We start from the raw sequence: 20,105 nt of genomic DNA, 5'->3' as shown, positions 1-20,105 counted from the left end.
GCATAAATATTGTCGAGAGAATCATGAAGATATTTGGAGAGATTAGGAGATAGTTAGAGGGATATTATTGGATATGGTTAAGGAAATATTGGTACAAATTGGCTAGTTATGATGTATTTGTTATGTCACCTATAGTTATATAAAGGGACCATTTCTGCACAAAAGAAAGAGAGGAAATAATGATCTAAGTAATATGATTTCTGCTAAAGTGGGGAATTAGAATATGCTTCCAATCCCTTATTTCAAATTGTTGTGTTCTTGATTAAAAAAGCAACAAAACAAGGGTGTTGACCCTTTACAAAAACAAGTGAAAAAGGCTACAAACAACTAGTCAAGAACAAACCTCTAGTCAAAGGCCAAACAACCCATTTACAACACATTAGTAGAGTAGCTAGTAACCCACCTCAAGGGTGGTAGAAGTTTCGCCCATGACTCGAGGAAGAGTTTAGAAGAAGAGGAAGAGCGATCTTTCCTCTGTCTACAAATGACAATCCATGCAACACTATCATTTGGAACACCAACACAAGGGGAAGCAAGATGAATTCCCTTAGTGGGATTGCTAGATCCAAGAGTATGATGCTGACCATGCGACAAATCCATTGCTGAAGGCTGAAGCAGTTAAGGAGCAACAGGTAGAGAAGGGTCCATAGGTTTGGGTAGAAACACACCAGTAGCACGAGATGAAGGAGGATGCATGAGGCTTGAGGAGGCCACACCAATAGTAGGAGGTGCACCATCATCTTACGAGGAATCATTACCATTCCATGGGGAGTCATCAGAGGAAGAACATAAGCCATTATGTAAGGAGTCATCAAAGGAAGTGTTGACAGGTGTTTTGACACACTCACCAACAGTCAGGTAGTTTATGCAAGCACTCACCACCTCTCCTGAAAAGTAACGAGTTCGGAAGAACTCACTACTCCAAGGTCTCTATAGTCGGGTCTCGACAGTGATGGGATCTCGACAGTGATGGGAAACCCAATGGTTGATGTGGTTATACCTGTAAAGGGGCCTGCTGGTTAGAACTAAATCTCGCTAGTTATGGATAATTGCACTTCCTCTCTTTTTGTATTTTTATGGTTTAAGATTCTCTGGGAAATAAAATGCGAAGCGTAAAGGGAAACAAGAAAGTAACAATAAATACCAATATAATGACAACTTAATGAACTACTCAATTAGTTCCCTATAATCCAAGCAATTATCAAATATTATCCAAATTAGCATTCAACAACGGACCTCCAGAAAACCTGCAAAATCATCAATTTCACAAATCTATAGAAATAAAATCACCAACAATATGGCCTATCACAATGATTCTCATACACCACTGACATGTACAATATGATTCATAAAGTGATAGACAAAAAAGATTAAACCACATTGCTAACTCCAAACAATAGACATTACCAGATTACACAGAACAATTTGGTAGAATATGAACGTAGATCAGGGAATCTACAAGCTGCTTTTCATATTAATCTCCATGAATGTATAACAAAAATAACTCAAACTTCTTAATCAATCTGCAAAATATAAATCTCTAAGTAGGCCACAAATCATCAATTTGGGACCCTTACAAATGAATCTAATTTCTCAATTTATAGAAGTTCTTTACCCTACTATCTAGGAAATAACCCTATCCTAAATTAAGAACTGAAACTAGGAGTTGCAGTTAACTTGCAAGTTTCTGCCTTGACACTCCACTTAACAACTACAAAATGGGGATTGCATGAGCACTACGAAGACCCTGCTAGGTGAGCCACGTTTTCGTAATCATGCAGAATTTCTCTCAAAATTGGAACTCGAGTAGGAGCTACAGCTCAAAATACAAAATTAAAGCTTTGCCTTATTTCTTGGTAAAAGCTTTATAATTTTCAATTATACATGCAATTGCTTGGACTGGAGGATTAGCTACATGCTTAACTCTAAATTTATATTTCTTCAAAACCTCATCTGCATGTGTTCCCTGTTCCTCTAACTCCTTCACCGTGTTCGCCACCTCCTAACACTGAGTAATCAGATATGTGTATCTGTCCATAAGGGCGACATCAAACTGGGCTGCGGGTCCTAGGTGTTGTGCCTCATAAGCATACCACTGATTCAAAACTTACTGCTGGTCCATTATTCCCACATCAGCTATTTTGAGGCCAAAAGGTCCTAGCATATTCGTTACAAAAATCTTGTATGACAAAATTTCCCTGAGGAGAGGGTCCCGAATCTCAGTCATATCCTTGATATATTGCTGAAACATTTCAATCTTCAGCTCCAAAATGTATACATAGGACTGTAAGTTTTTATAGCTGTCGCCTCCTAAGAGGTCTTCTTTTATTACCATCTCTTCTCCTAGCCGCAATATCCTTTTCAAAACTTAGAACTGTTTATTGAAAGTGTTTGCCTTCTGCTCCCATTGTGTGGAACAGGTTGCCAAAGCTCCACCTGCCTGTACTGCCTTACGGTATATTTCTACTGTATTTTTCAAGAACAACCTAATCTTAGCCGCATTTACCTGGGTCCAAGATTTGGCGGCAGTAGCCACTCGTCTCACCTCTAATAGCTCCTTTACTTCTCCCTCTGGCAGTGATGAGGTTGAAGGTAGGTCATCAGCTCTATAAGAGTCTAGAATTTTACTCATTTCGATCAGGAGATGTTTATATTGCCCTAGTTGTGTCTTAAGCTCCATATTTGAGGTGTGCTCCTTTTCAACTCGCCCTCTGACAACACTTGTGGCTAGCTCCAAAGTATCTAGCTCTCCCCACTTGGTTTGCTTACCCAAATTTACCTGGGATATTTGATACTTGGGAGAAGCCTATCCTTCAACTTCGTGTGGAACTACCATGTTTGCAATCACCTCAACGTAATCTATTTTTTATAAATGATGGATGGTTTTTAGCTTTTTAACCTTTGGTGGTTCCTCAGTAATTACTTGCTATAGAGTGGCCTTAGGGAGTTCTGCTTTTCTCTTTTTCTTCCCATAGGTAAACTCCAGCCATTGTGGTATATCTTCATCTTTATCACCCTGATGTTGTTGATATGTGGAGACTGATAAGCAAAGTACTGTACAATCAACACGTATTTCTGATGTTTTTTGTTGATGAAAACCAACATTGTAATAAAACCCTAAAAAGGCCAACTTTGTTTGTTGGCCTAAAAACACATGTTATAAGTGGCTGGGATGCTTAAGGCATTGAGAGGTTTATGTACTGTTTTTGCTGGATAATAAGAAAGATTGGACGACTGTATATGGTGGAGGTAACCCATTCTGGGTGAACCACATTAAATCTCTGTGTTATCTGTGTCTTGTTTTATTCCTTTATTTTTTGTATTTAGATGTGCATATAATTGTTAGTTCATATTTGCTTTGGATTTGCTTGAAACCCTAACAATTGGTATCAGAGCAAGGTTTTTTGTAAATTGGCAAGACTTTCAGATTTGAGTGGGAGCAATGGAGGATTCTAAATTCAAGGTCGAAAAGTTTAACGACCAGAATTATCAGTTATGGAAAATGCAGATGGAGGATTACCTGTATCAAAAGGATTTGTGGAGGCCATTGGAAGGAAAGGCAAAGAAAGCGACCACAATGTCAGATGAAGAGTGAGACATTTTAGATAGAAAGGCACTGAGATCCATTCGATTGTGCCTTGCACCGTCTGTAGCTTTCAATATAACAGAAGCAAAAATGACTGTAGATTTGATGGCGACATTGGCTAAGTTGTATGAGAAACCCTCGACTTTGAATAAGGTATTTCTTATGAAGCGTTTGTTTAATTTGAAAATGAGTGAGGGAGGATCTGTAGCGGAGCACTTAAATGAATTTAATACAATTACCAGTCAATTGTCTTCGGTAAAAAATACTTTTGCAGAAGAGGTTAGGCCTCTCTTGATTTTATGTTCTTTGCCAGAAAGCTGGAATAGCTTGGTTATGGCTGTAAGTAACTTTGTCTCTGGTAAAAATACTTTGATATTTGATGATATTGTTGGTGTTATCCTAAGCAAGGAAATGTGAACCCTGGGAATGAGAAGTCACGAGAGAAGTCAAAGAAAGGACGCTCTCAATCTAGAGGAAAGAAAGATTGCTGGTACTGCGGAAAGCCTGATCATCTAGAGAAAGACTGTTGGTCTCGGAAAAACAAAGAAGGAGACAAAAATAAAAAATGACAGTAAGGAAGCTAATATTGCAAGTAATATTTTACAAGATGCTTTAATCTTATGTTTGGATAATGTTAATGATTCCTAGGTTATAGATTCCGGGGCTTCATTTAATGCTACACCCCATAGAAAATATTTTCTAGATTATGTTCAAGGTGATTTTGGACAGGTATATTTGGGTGATGATGAGCCCTATCAAATTGTTGGAAAATGAAAGATAAAGATTAGGTTGTAGAATGGAAATGACTGGTTTCTGCAGGAGGTAAGACATGTTCCTAATTTAAGAAGAAATTTAATTTCTGCAGGGCAACTAGGTAATGAAGGTTGCATAGTTACCTTCTCAGATAGTATCTGGAAGGTCACTAAAGGATCATTAGTAGTAGCTAAAGGTGCGAAGGTAGGCACATTATATCTGTGTACTGGTAACACATACTCTACCCTAGCTGCTATAGATAAAGTTACTGTAGGGACAACAACAATAGATGTTGCAAGAACAGATTCGATAATGTGGCACCATAGGCTTGGGTACATGAGTGAGAAAGGGATGAAAATCCTTCACTCCAAAAATCTATTGCCAGGACTAAAGAAGATTGATTTAGAGTTCTGTGAAAACTGTGTTTATGGTAAACATAAAAGAGTCAGATTTCTCAAGGTTGGGAAAGAGAAGAAGAGTGAGAAGTTAGAGCTTGTGCATTCAGATGTATGGGGACCGACTCAGGTATCATCTCCTGGTAGCTCTTGTTATTATGTTATTTTTTTTGATCAACCAGAAAAATATGGGTATATTTCCTAAAACAAAAATAAGATGTTTTTGAAACTTTTAAGAAATGGAAAGCTTTGGTTGAGAATGAGACAAGAAAAAAGTTGAAGTGTCTCAGATCGGATAATGGAGGTGAATAATGCAGCAAAGCATTTGAAGATTACTGCTCCTTAAATGGGATTCAAAAGCAGAAGACAGTTCCAGGAACTCCACAGGAAAATGGTGTGTTAGAGAGAATGAATAAGACTATCATGGAATGCGCGAGGAGCATGAGATTGCATGCTGGATTGCCCTTACATTTTTGGGAAGATGCCGTACATACTACTGTCTATTTGATAAATAGAGGACCTTCAACCCCTTTGGATGGTGGTATTCCAGAGGAGACATGGACTGGTAAAAAGGTAAATTATTCTTTTCTGAAAACCTTTGGTTGTGAAGCTTTTGTCCATGTTGATAAAGAAAACAAAACCAACCTTGATGCTAAATCTCAGAAATGTACCTTCATTGGATATGTGATAGATGAATATGGCTATCAGTTATGGGATTTTGAAAATAAGAAAATAATTAGAAGTAGAGATGTTATATTCAATGAGAAGGTTATGTATAAAGAACAGATGCAAGAAAAGAAGCATGAACAAGACAAACAAGAATATGTGGTGTTGGATGAGATTCTTGAAAATGAAATGCCACAGGTACTTGATGCTCAACAACAACAGATTGTCCCATAAACTCCTGCAAGTGTTAGACGTTCTACGAGGTCAAGTAGACCCCCTGAAAGATTTTCTCCTTCTTTGTATTCTATTTTATTAACTGATTCTGGTGAACCAGAAGAATATGAAGAAGCAATGTAGGTGGATGCCAAACAACAGTGGGAGCTAGGCATGAAAGAGGAGATGGGCTCCTTGATGAAAAATAAGACTTGGGACTTAGTCCCTTTACCTACAGAAAAAAGAGCCTTGCCTAACAAATGGGTTTATCGGCTGAAGGAGGAGGAAGGAGGTCAGAAAAGATATAAGGCCAGACTTGTGGTAAAAGGTTTTGCACAGAAAAGGGTATAGATTATGATGAAATATTTTCTCCAGTTGTAAAAATGACTTCAATTAGAACTGTACTTAGTCTTGTGGCTGCAGATGATTTACATTTTGAACAATTAGATGTCAAAACAACTTTTCTCCATGGAGATTTGGAGGAGGAAATTTACATGTTGCAACCACAGGGATATGAGGTCAAAGGTAAGGAGAACTTGGTGTACAGGTTGAAGAAAAGTTTGTATGGCCTAAAGCAAGCACCTCGACAATGGTATTTAAAATTGGATAGTTTCATGGTTGAACACGGTTATCATAGATGTCATTCTTGATCATTGTGTATATTTTAAGAGATTTGATAATGGCAGTTATATTATCCTGTTGCTTTATGTTGATGACATGCTTGTTGCTGGGTCTAACATGCAACATATACATGATCTTAAACATAAATTAGCCAGGTCATTTGCTATGAAAAATTTGGGTGCAGCTAAGCAAATTCTCAGTATGAGGATTACATAGGACAGGAAAAATAGAACCTTGAATTTATCCCAAAGTGAGTATATAAAGAAGGTGTTGAAAATATTTAACATGCAGGATGCAAAAGCAGTTAGTACACCTTTGGCTAGTCATTTCAATTGACTAAGGAGATGTGCCCAAAGGCACAAGAAGAGGTAAATAAAATGTCTAACATCTCGTATTCATCAGTTGTTAGCAGTCTAATGTATGCAATGGTTTTCACAAGGCCAGGTATTGCACATGCAATGGGAGTTGTGAGCAGGTTTATGAGTAATCCAGGTATGGAACATTGGAATGCTGTGAAATGGATTCTTTGGTATTTGAAAGGAACTACTACGAAGGCATTATGTTTCAAAGGATCTAATGCTGCTCTGAGTGGATTTGTTGACTCTGATCTGGCAGGTGATATTGATTCATGGATGAGTACTACAGGGTATGTTTTTACTATAGGGGGAACTGCAGTCAGTTAGATTTCTAGGTTGCAAAAGGTTGTTGCACTTTCAACCACTGAAGCTGAGTATGTTGCTGCTATAGAAGCCAACAAGGAGATGATTTGGTTACAATATTTTCTGGAGGAATTGGGTCAGACACAGGAGGATCGCCCATTGTATACTGATAGCCAGAGTGCCATTCATCTTGCGAAGAACTTTTCTTTTCATTCAAGGACAAATCACATTCAGCTCAGGTACCACTTCATCCGGACTATTTTGGAGGAGGGTCAGTTATGGCTTGAGAAGATTCACACAAGTGAGAATCCTGCCGATATGTTCACGAAGGCAGTTCCATAGGAGAAGCTGATTTCCTCATCAGTTTCTATTGGTCTTCTTGATTGATAATTGTGGAATTTATACCAGTTGAGTCCCAGTGTTTTATCCAGTGGATGCTGCAAGTACAGTGGTGTCATCTAGTATCAGTCTCCAAGTGGGAGATTGTTTGGTGTGGAGCCTGATTAGTCTCCAAGTGGGAGATTGTTGATATGTGGCGACTGATAAAAAAAGTACTGTAAGAAAACCCTAAAAAGGCCGACTTTTTTTGTTGCCCAAAAAATGCATGTTATAAGCGGCTGGGATGCTTAAGGCATTGAGAGGTTTATGTATTGTTTTTGTTGGATAATAAGAAAGATCGGACAACTATGTATGGTGGAGGTAACCCATTCTGGGTGAACCACGTTAAATCTCTGTGTTATCTGTTTCTTGTTTTATTCCTTTATCTTTTGTATTTAGATTTGCATATAATTGTTAGTTCATATTGGCTTCGGATCTGCTTGAAACCTTAACAGATGTGACACTATATCCATAGTCCTAACCTTAATCTCTGCCTGCTCCTTTGCTTCATCTTTGACTTCTGTTCCTGCTTGCCCAGGATCTTGAGGTGAGGAAATCTGGCGGGCTAGGTTAATTTGGAGAGCCCGTTGCTTATATAACTCTCCTAATTTACCACTGACCTCTTTATTAAATGCCATTTCTTCCTCACCTGCCTCTGTTTCTCCTTGCCTAGTGGCTATATCCTTGAAGAGGTCTTCTTGATTTTGAGGGGTTAGGATCAGTCTTTCATTCAATATATCTTCGGTCTCATCCCCTTCTTGCTCACCTTCCAATGACCGTTGTTGCTCATGATCGTCTTCCTCTTGATCTGAATTAGACTTGATATTTCTAAATTTCATTCCTTCAGTGGTAGACGTGAAGCCTTGCACTCCAGGCTGCCCTATGGATATATTGACTAGTGGTGGTGTAGGGGCACTAGTGCGTGGAGCATTTGTGGGTTCTATTGAAGGTGGCTGAGTGGGTATCTCCTCATTAGCTTCTATATTTTCTTCTTGTCCTTGGGTACCCTCTCCTTCAGTGTGGCCTATAGCCATCCTTGGTGGGAGAACTTTGGGGAGTGGTACCGCGCCCAACCCATTGGTCACTCCCAGGTCTGTTGCCTTCTTTAATAACTCATACTCCCTCATCTTTTCTTGGAGCTTCTTTAGTAAGTCCTTAGTGCTTTTTTGATGTTTGTCCTCTTCACCTGGATTGGTGGACATATTTTTCCTAGAGGCTGACCTTGTCTTCTGAGCATACTGCTTATGACCCCTTGATTGAGGTACCCCTGAAGTGGATTCCTTTTGCTTTGCCTTCGAGACCCTGGGCCTTACCCTCTGGCATAGCCATTGCTTGGTCCTGTTGATGACTACTTGGGAGACCTTTTCCATATTTGTGTTTTTGCTTGCAAACCATTTTACTGGGGAGAGGGGCCTCTTATCTATCCCTGTTTCCCTATAAACTAGATCAAGTAACTCTCCATCATCCCTCAGGTCTTTAGGGAGGTTAGTCTCAATCCCAAAATCTCTTACCTGTGGCACAAATAATCTGTTATAGCTCTTCTCCCTAACCTCAAAACTATCTTGCAGGTTGGCCCAAAATTCCTCCAAGCTAGGCCTGTGCCCCTCATATGCCTTTGACATAGATTGTTTAACTTTCCTGTAGGGATTAGAGAATTCCCTAGCATGGTCATACTCCTTCAAGTTCAAATCCTGAAGCTCTTGTTCTGCTAACTTTGCCACTTGTATTTTAGAACAGGCAAAGTACCCAATAGATACTGAGAAATCAATACCTGTTTTATGCTTTGATGACAGAAGTGACTGGAGGCCTACAAGCTGTCTTACATATTCCAACAAAATTATCCTATCATTACAATATTGAGGCAGGAACAGTGGGTTCCCTGTGAATCCACTAACCCTGATGTAAGTGGAGCATGGGTTTTGGATGAACCAACATGCCCACTCTCGGATGATAGCCATAGCCTCCAAGCTAATCCGATATCTTGTATCTCCTGTCAATTTAATTATTATTTGGAAGATGAAGGCATCATTCACTCTCTTGAAATGAGTCTTTGCATTAGCTAGAGTGAGTTGGGAATAATACTCCCATATCTTCTTCTGTCCTTCCTCCTCTCCCAATTGACCTTCTACCTGCAACCCTGGAAACTTTCCAGACCTAGCAGCTACCCAGATGACATATGATGTGAAAAAGAACTTCTAAGTATGCTGAACTTCTTTCATCTGCTTGCAGATATTGTTGGAGAGGATCTGCGACGAGTCAAAGTATTGTTTCCCTATTAAAATGGTGGTCATGAATTGGAACATCCACAGATGAAAATGCTTGCAATCTGGCTTGCCAAAGGCCTTGCTAAGCATAATGATTAAATCTCTTTGAGGCTCTTTGAAATCTTCCCTCAGGATCTCTGTTTCCTTGAGACCTGTCTTTCTTTCTTCTTCTATCCGGTTTGTATTCATGTGCCTCTTACTGGCTGATATTTTTTCATTCCATGCTTTTAAGGCCTCTTCTTCAGTTAATAGAAATACCTCATCCCTGGTTGGGATCCCAAAGACGAACCCCAACATATCTGGAGACAAGTCTATGACTGTCTTTCCTTGTGCATCTGTGCAGTTTCTAGTTTCCGGGTTATAGAATGGGGCAATGGCCATTATGAACTCTGGTGCCTATAATGACTGTGGGAAGATGGTAGCCTCAACTAGGCCGAATCTCTTGATTCTCTCATGGAGGGCCTCTAGACTAGGTTTGTCCAATTGAGTTTTGATATCCTCAATTTCTATGTGGCCTATTTCAGTATCCGTGACCCATCTGACTTGATCTTCTAGCTTTGAAACGTAGACCTATCCTTGATAATGATACTTCATGGTGGCTGGGAGTCTATCAATTTCTTTGCCTCTTTTGCTGGAGGATGAGTCCATCTAACCACTCAAACCTACAAGCAAAACACAAATCTTTAGTCTTCAATATTAGGGATAAACTTTGATTTACTTTGGGACTTTGAGGTCGCGGGGTCCTGGGCTAGGCACAAGTGGAGAAGGCTCAGAACTTTGGGGTTATGAGGTTAGGTGTATGCAAAAGTCACCTAGAACTCCAGGGTTTCGGGGTTCCGGGCTCATGGAATGGGAAGGCCTAGAACTCCAGGGATCCGGGGTCATGGAATAGGAAGGACCGAAACTCCGAGGATCCGGGGTTTTGGGGTCATGGAATGGGAAACCACCCGGAACTCCGAGGTTCCGGGTGCAAAAACCAGGGTACACAATGAAAAACAAAGGCACACGAAAACAAAGGGAAACAAAAACAACAAAAAACAAAAAGGAAAGAAAAACTAAACTAGAAACCACAAGAAAGGCAAGAAAATTCACCAACCTGGTGAATCGAAATGCTCGAAAACGCCAAGGAAAGCTCGGAGGTCCGAAAGTTCGTGACTTGGAGCTAGGAAAGAGGAGCTCTGAATGCACAAATGAACTTTAAAAAGTCCATCAACCCTATTTATAGCTCATCACAAACGCGTCCGTACAAAAACCTTAAACATGACCTCGGGACTCTAGGGTCCTGAGGTTCTGAGATCAAAAGAGGAGGCACCACCGCGGGACTCCGGAATTCTGAAGTTCCGAGGTAGAAGATGCAAAACCTCGGGACTCTGGGATTCTGGAGTTCCGAGGTCAAAAAAAAAGAAAGGAGAAGGACCTCGGGACTTCGGGACTCCAGAGTTCCAAGGTCAAAACAAAAAAGAAAGGAAAAGAACCTCGAGACTCCGGAGTCTCGCGGTCAAAACAAAATAGAAAGCCAAAGGGCCTTGGGACTTCAGAGTCCTGGAGTGCCGAGGTCAAAAACCAAAAAACAAAGGGGACCCAAAATTTGACACAAAGAGACTAATGGGGAAAAAGATATGCAAGGCATAGCATGAAGAACATTATCCAAGATAGTCAAGTGATCGTCATGAATGTCCTTCCACCAAGTGGCAGTACCTTTATGGTAGGCGAGAGAAAAATCTGTGACTAGGTGGCCAATAGAGAAGCAATGACCACAATGGAAGGGGAGGCCCTCGTTTTAGATTATTGTGTTTTTACTTCCATTGAACCTCTGATTTCATCAAGTGGTATCAAAGTTGGTTGATCTTGGAGAGCTAAGTTGATTGCGTTTTATGGGAGTAGTTGATTGTCGTTGTTTGAAGAAGCTTCCAAAGAAAGGTAAGATCACTGCTATTGGTTTATTCTCAAAAGCAGTCTGAAGTTGTAGATCGCTGGAAGGTCAAATTTGCCAAGAGAAGTTGTTGACTTAAATGCTAGTGTATTAAAAGCCAGTGGAGAAATTCGCCAACAATAGAAAAGCTATCAATAAAAAATGTTGTCTTAAAATTTATCAGTTGAAAGAGGAGCTGAAGGTGTTGAGAAAGAATTGCTAGTGAAGTATTTGAGATCGCAAAAGTGTTTGGTGGGAATAATCTTAGCATGAAGATCTTAGACTATGAAAGAAATGTTGGAGGATTTGTAAAAATTTGAGAAAATCTAGAAGAGTCAGTGGAAGAGACTCGTGACTGAGGGTATTTCATCACCTATGGGAATGGATCCTCAATCAGAGGCGTACTATATTATGATACTATCATAATAGGAAGTGGATCCAACAACTCTCGAGCACACAGGCTTTGGGTGTTCCCATAAGATCGAAGGAATTGCATACTTGGGTGGATGCTTGATTGGGCTGGACAAAGATCGTTCGAAGGAAATGTAAAAGATGATAATTTTTTTGTTTGTTTGCAGACTATTAAGTTGCTGTGCAAAGTGAAGGAGTGGAGCCTGAAGGCACATAGAGGTTGTAGGAGTCAATGCCACTGGAGAAGGAAAGACGCTGCCAACGATGAAGGAGATCACTATAGTAGCAACCAAAAATATCACATTATAAGCCATAACTACAGGAGAATTGAGATCACTGCTAGTCAAGGGTTTGTTGAAACTACTGCATAAGGGAATAAATTGTCTAGAATGTTCTAGAGAGATAGAGTTTCCTAGAAACAAGAAATAGCTAGAAGCTAGGAAAAAGAACTTTTTAGTTTTAGAATTTTCTAGATTTCTAGAAGTTTCTAAGCTCAGCTATAAATATGAAGTTGTGCAATGTAATGTAACACAATGTATTATGGTTGTATGTTGTTGGATTGAATATAATAAAATCTAGATTATTCAATCACTTCTCTTTGATTTAGTGCTCTCCTTTGCCTAGTTTTGTGTTGCTATTTTAGTTTATAGTTATATTTTGGGCTTGTTTTTACATGGCATCAGAGCTAGATTTAGTTATAACTTATTTAATAGGGCTGAAGTATTGTTGAATTGATATTCATTTGAAAGCTAATTTTTTTAGCTAACATGGACTCTTCAAATGAAGCTTTGCCTATTTTTGAAGAAAAATTGGTGAACTTGGGTCCTATTGATTTTGAAGAACTTGGGTCCTATTGATTTTGAAAAATTGAGTGATTACTTTAATGAAGATACATATTTAAATGCCCAGTTGAAGAAAATATGTGCTGAATATGGAAATACAGATTTTTCAGTTAATTCAATGGTTGAAAGTAATCTTCCCCAACCATATAAGATATTTAAAGAATCAAGAAAGAGAGTTATTCAATTAAATTTCAATGCCTCCCAACAAACTTTTGATCAATTTTGCAAGTCAATTTTAGATGAAGAAGTTCAACTTGTTAAACACGGTTATATTTAGAAGAATCATGCATATGCAACTAAGGGAAAATCATTTTATAGAAATGTTGATGGAAAGAAGAACTACAAGAGCAATAATAAATTTTGAAATAATGACGGTTCTAACCACTTTTCTAGAAATGATGGTGCAGAAAAGAAAGTGGGAAGAAAGCCTATTATTCGCAGGTATTGTGGTGGTGAGAATCATATGGAAAAAAATTGTTTGAAGAAGAGGGACAATGAAATACTCCAGTTTAATGAAAGGTTTAAGGATGACAAGGCAAATAGACATAGCTTCATAGCCATCTCTGTTAAAAAGAAAGAACAACCAAATGTGAAGGTAAGTGCTAGACCCAATAGTGAATCTAGTGTTAAGAGGGATTGCTTTTCTTTAGACACTAATAAAGAATGGTTTTTAGATTCAGGAGCATCATTTCATATGACTAGAGATAGATCTTTGTCCATTGATTTTCATGAGTGGAAAAATTCAAATCAAGAAATTACTATTGGAAATAAAATCAAACTTCTTGTAGTAGGATTAGGGAATGTTAATGTGACAAATGGGTCTTTGAAAAATGTTTTATTGGTTGAAGGATTAGGGGTGAATTTTATTTCAATATTTAAAATCACACGAGTTGGATATGAGGTTGATGTCACTAATAATCAAGTTGTTGTTAGAGATAGAGAAAACCTAAGAAATATAATTGCTATTGGAAGAGTTGATCACAAAAACCGTCTCTTTAAACTTGTTGGGTTTGTTGATGATGAACACATACTCTCCCATGCTTTTATTTCTCAAACAAATTACATGTCAAAAATTTGGCATGCTAGACTTGGACATATAAATTATAGAAAGTTACAAGACATGGTTAGAAAGGATATGATTAGAGGACTTACAAGAATTTTAGCTTCTGAAGGTGTGTATTAGGTAAACACCATCTAGATCCTTTTGAATCAAGAAAAGCATGGAGAGATAATCATCCACTACAACTCATTCATAGTGATTTATGTGAATCGGGTTATCAATCACTTTTAGGTCCCATGTACCTTCTCATATTTATTGATGATTATAACAGGTTAGTATGGGTTTATTTTCTTGAAAGGAAAAATGAAGTGATAAAAGTTTTTCAAAAGTTTAAGGCACTAGTTGAAAATCAAAGTGGAAAAAGAATTATATGCTTAAGGTCAGATAATGAGGAAGAATATATTGTAATCATGATTTTGAATCATTTTGTGCAAAATATGGTATTAATATGTAAAGAACAGTTCCTTACGCCCCTCAACAAAATGGGGTCAGTGAAAGAATGAACATAACTCTTTTAGAAATGGTTCATTGTATGTTACATCCCAAAAGTTTGCATAATAAATTTTGGAGTTTGGATATTTCTTGTGTTGCACATATTGTGAATAAAATCCTCACCATCACTCTTGAAGAAGCTTGGAGTGGCAGGAAACCTCACATTGGGTATTTCAAAGTATCTGGGTGTATTTCTTGGGCACACATTCTTGACGAAAAGAGGTAAAAGTTAGAACCAAATAGTCATTAAGTGTTTATTTATGGGTTACAATGAAGAAACAAAGGCTTATAGGTTATACAATTTGACAAGGAAAAAAAATTGTTAGTAGAGATGTAAAGTTTGACGAACATTCACAAATCCTAGCCACTTTTTCTCACTCTACAACAACCAATGCTCCCTATATCAATAAGAATGAAGTATGCACAAATGAAACAACTAATTCTTGTGATCAACCTATTTTTGCAGAGAGTGATGATGATAAAGATGATATTTCAACTAGACAAAAGACAAGGAGTGTTGAAGAAATCTATAGTCAAGGCCCTAAGAACTAAGGAAGGAATGGTTGCATGCTCTCATGGCCAAAGTATTACAATAAATGACCCAAAATCATATGAGGAATCTAGAGGGAAGAAAGAATGGGAGCAAGCTATGAAAGAGGAATATGATGCATTGCTAAAGAACAACACTTGGGTACTTGTGCCATGTCTTATAGGTAAGAATATTATTGGTTGCAAATGAGTTTACAAAAAAAAAATTAAATCAGATGGTGCTATTGAAAAATTCAAAGCTAAATTGGTTGCTAAAGGGTTTAATAAAAAAGAGGGAGTTGATTATGAAGAAACTTTTGCTCCTGTCGTTAAGTCAAATACAATTAGAATTATTCTTTCTTTGGTTGCAGGTCTTGGGTGAAATATTCATCAAATAAATGTTAATAATGCTTTCTTAAATGGAGATTTATATGAAGAAATATATATGGATCAACCACAAGGTTTTGTAGATCAAGGAAGTCCTTATCATGTTTGCTGATTAACAGAGTCACTTTATGGTCTAAAACAAGAACCACAAGCATATAACGAAAATATTGACATGTACTTTCTACTTCATGAGTTTAAAAAGTATAAATCTGATCCAAATATTTATGTGAAGACAATACAAGAAGAGACTATTATTGTTGCAAATTATGCAGATGATTTACTTATTGCTGGATCAAATATTGGGTTAATCAATAATTTGAAATCTGATCTTAAGAAGGAATTTCATATGAGTGATTTGGGAGACCTCAATTATTTTCTTAGACTAAAAGTTTACAAAATCTATGATGGATTATTCATCTCACAATCAAAGTATGCTTTGGATCTTTTAGAAAAATTTAACATGCTTGAATGCAAGCTAGTTGTTACTACCTTTCAACCAAAAGTTAAGCTTACTAAAGAATGTACTTCTAAAAGTGTAGATTCCACTCTATATAGACAACTTGTTGGTAGCTTAGTTTATTTGACTCATTCTAGACAAGATATTTGCTTTCCAGTTAATCTAGTATCAAGATTTATGCAAGCACCTAAAGAAAGTCATTGGTTGGATACTAAGAGAATTTTGAGATACATTCATGGGACACTACACTATGGCATCCACTATGGCTATAAGTATTCAATTTATTTGGTTGCATAAACATACTTCGATTGGGAGGTGATATAGATGATAGAAAATCTACACGTGGTTATGTTTTTTAGCTTGGCTCAGGTCCAATTACATGGAGCAACAAAAAACAAACAACTACATCATTATCTCCATGTGACGGAGAATATAGAGCATCAAAAGAAGTGGTAAAGGAAGTAGTTTGGATTCAAAATATTTTATTTGAGCTTAGCCTTCCTCAAATTTATGCTACTAATTTGTATTTTGACAATCAAATCACCATCCAAGTTGTCAACAATCCAGTTTTTCATGAAAAAACAAAGCATATTGAGCTTGATGTACACTATATTCGAGATTTGGTCCAAGTAGCTACTATCAATCTACAATTTTGGCCAAGTGAAGAAGAAACAACTGATGTATTTACTAAGAGTATGACATAAGCCAAAATTTTGAAATTAAGAGGAATGCTTGGTATGTTAGTGGTGAACATTAAGGGGGTATAGTGTTCTAATGTTCCCCTCTTCTTTGTATATGCTTTGTATCTTCTTTGTAATATTCTAGCCAATGTTAAGGGGGGATGTTAAGGTATAAGATTGTATAGAATGTTCTAGAGAGATAAAGTTTTCTAGAAACAAGAAATAACCAAAAGATGTCCATGAAAAATAACTTTTTAGTTTTAGAATTCTAGAATTTTATAAGCTTAGCTATAAATATGAAGCTGTGCAATGCAATGCAACACAATGTATTGTGGCTGTATATTGTTGGATTGAATATAATAAAATCTAGATTATTCAATTACTTCTCTTTGATTTAGTGCTCTCCTATGCCCTATTTTGTGTTACTATTTTAGTTTATAGTTATATTTTGGGCCTGTATTTATGTCACGCCCCGCCATGAGGACCAGAGGACAAAACAAAATAGACAATGAAAAAGTGAATAATTTTTTTTTATTAAAGATTACATTATACATGCATAGAGATACATACATCAAGATGAATAATGATACACATTTAACATCTAGCAACCGTCCTCAAGACGACCCCATAGTGATGCAACACAAGGTTGAACATCATCCTTAACCCAACAAGGAACTGCTATATAAATAAAAATATTGCTCAATTACATAAGTACAAGATACATATTACATTGTTGAAGATTACACATAAGAACATCAAATACATTACAATGGATCCTCAAGATACAAATCTCCAAGAGTTCCATAATGGGATGAATACATGAATTTGGTACAATAATAACAGTCTTCAATCTTTTCACGAGCCTCCTCGAACATGCCACGGAAAGATCCAAAGCCCAATTGGTACGAATAGAACTCCCCCCAACCATGTGGTACCAATAGGTCGACCCCCAGTGCTAGGAGGTATCAGTCAGACCCATAAGGCAGAAGCAAACATACAAAGTACCAATCAAGAACCACAAAAGAATCCACAAAGCTATACTCACAAGAGACTCATAGGAGAATCCACAAAACATAGTACACAAGGGCTCACAAAAGAGTTCAACAATACAAAATCCTCAAGAGGCTCACAATAGTAATATCAAAGGAGACACCAAAGTCAATAATCCACTTCTAGAGGCCCAAAGCAATCCACAAAAGGATAAACCAACATAAGTTAACCAACCACTTCCAGATTTCCAAAAAAAAATCCACGGAAGGAATCAAAAGGCGCAAGTTACCACTAGGTAGCATTAGGGAAGAGTGTCATCACTAGGTTGTCTTGAGTTACCCTGGGTAGGTTTTCACTAGGTCCTGGCCCCCATCCTAGGTTACCCTGGTAACCTCTCCCAACCCCCATACAAACACTAGTGGACCACACCAACCTTTCAGAGGGACAAGATTGGTGGAAGCCATTCCAGACCCTTCTCTACTTACCTCAGCCCTATACAAGCATCTGAGCATAAGAGAGGCAACAAAAGTTAATCTTTATTAATGTTATCTAGCTACCCACCCAAGTTCATTATTTTATATTATCACTTGATTACAAAATTCTCATTGAGTTACCCTAGCGATCACTTTGGGTCCCGACCCCCAATGAAAGCCACTCCCCCAAGATTGCACCTAGGAATCCAAGCAACATCATGAATCAAACCAAAAATCTCAAGATGGTGATTCACCAAAGTACCATAGCAAGGCTTGACTCTCTTGCTAGAGTAAGATAACATATAGGGAGAATACAAGGTGGGCTAGGAAGGACCATCTAGCTTTCAAAACATACAAAACTTGAACAAATTTCATCAAAAGAGAAGCATGACTATACAATAAAGGATCCTTAAACTCCTGTCCTAAGCCTCTGAAAACAAGTACATAAAAAACCACACATCTGAGTATCCCCACCATGAAGGACAAGATTCAAGCAAGGTCTCACAATGCCAACATAAGAAGATCCAAACATAACAAAACACCGAAGAGGCCATAATACCATTTATACTTCAAGTTAACATTAATTTAGATAACTCATAATCTAAACCAATATAGCTCATTTTATTCCTAATATTTGCACCATAGAACTGACATTTCATTATTCAACATTCAAGAAAGTGTAAATCAATCCTACAGTTGCTAACATTATGTTGTTCAACAACGTATTATAAACCTAAACCAATCTTACCCACATGATTGTTTAATCAAATAATATAACATAAGGATCAATTGTAATGCCCGCCAAAATACCCTAGAGAAATTAAGCAACTAACATACTAATGGAGATGTTTTTTTTAAAACATCATCTATTGCAACACATAACATCTTCTACTCATTGAATTAACATCCATCAACATAATATGCATTTAACCATCATGAACATATATTATAATAAATACATGAATTAATTACGCAAGTAGAAATAAACACTACATAAACTTCACTTCTATTACCCTAGGGTATCTCAACATCATTACTTATGATATCACCACAAGCAAATGTTATCATGATCACTGCTACTATCTAATTCAACCTAATACCACGACTGTATATTTCCTTCCATGCATATACGTATAATCATTTACTAATTCACCACAAAACATATCCATTACCATTTATTCCTTCCATGCAACATAAGAAAGATCATCTACTAACTACCTATCATGAAATGCAATCCATTACAATGTTAACTAATCCATTCCAATTAGGTTCATTTTAGAGTACCAATACCAAATATTCCTAATTCCCTTTTTACATTCAAATTCCAACATGATCATTTACTTCCCCCATCATGATTTACTTAATAGCAATATGTTCTATTCACATTTCTAATTCCTTAACAACATACACATAATACCAAATGCACAACCATATTTCCATTAACATTATTTTCCATTTCAAAATTATATTAAAAAATACAATAAGATACATCCATACTTATCCTCTTACTAGAGTCATAACTACATCCCACTTCATCTAATGCAATCTAGTTCAGTTCCTTAAGGTTAACCATTTATCCTAACAAGTACCCGTTCACATTCATATTCTATAGATATCCACTTACCAAGTATAACAAATTTTCTATTAAGAACCTTCATTTAATGCCATCATAAATACTTCATACATATCGAATATTCACTTACAACAAAAGCATTACAATGACTTCAATCTACTACTAGTCCACAAGCTACAGGATACATTACAATAAATCTCAATATTTTCTTTCACCAATCATAATCAAGTCCTAAGTTAAAATTTATCATTACATACGTATATCCAATATATCAAGAGCATTACTCTTCTACTACATTTATAAAATTTACATGATATATAAATAACAAGTGCCATAAGATTAAATACATCTATCTGCTACAATATTCATCCATAAACCATCATGATAGAAGAATCCACATCCATGCAAGAATCCAATGAAGACATCCCAATGGAAGAAGACATCAACCACCTGACCATGTGGAACCAAAGGAACCACCCCCTATGCTAGGAGATGACACAGGGTCCCAACACACACTCTAGACCTAAGCTGACACTTAACAACCAAAGAGACTCAACAAATCAAGCACTACAACATTATATAATCAACATCAATCACAAATATAAAGTCCCAGAGGCGTACCAACCAATCAAGATATATGAGTAAATCAAACAAAGGACACATGCAGGGTTGGAGTGTCATCACATGTTACAAGCATCCTTTCAAGGAACCTCTTGATAGATTAGACCTCCAAGCATCCTTTCAAGAAACCTCTTGGTAAGTGAC

Source organism: Cryptomeria japonica, chromosome 9 (genome assembly GCF_030272615.1).
Source record: "Cryptomeria japonica chromosome 9, Sugi_1.0, whole genome shotgun sequence".
Lineage (NCBI taxonomy): Eukaryota > Viridiplantae > Streptophyta > Pinopsida > Cupressales > Cupressaceae > Cryptomeria > Cryptomeria japonica.
This window is presented reverse-complemented; position numbering follows the sequence as displayed.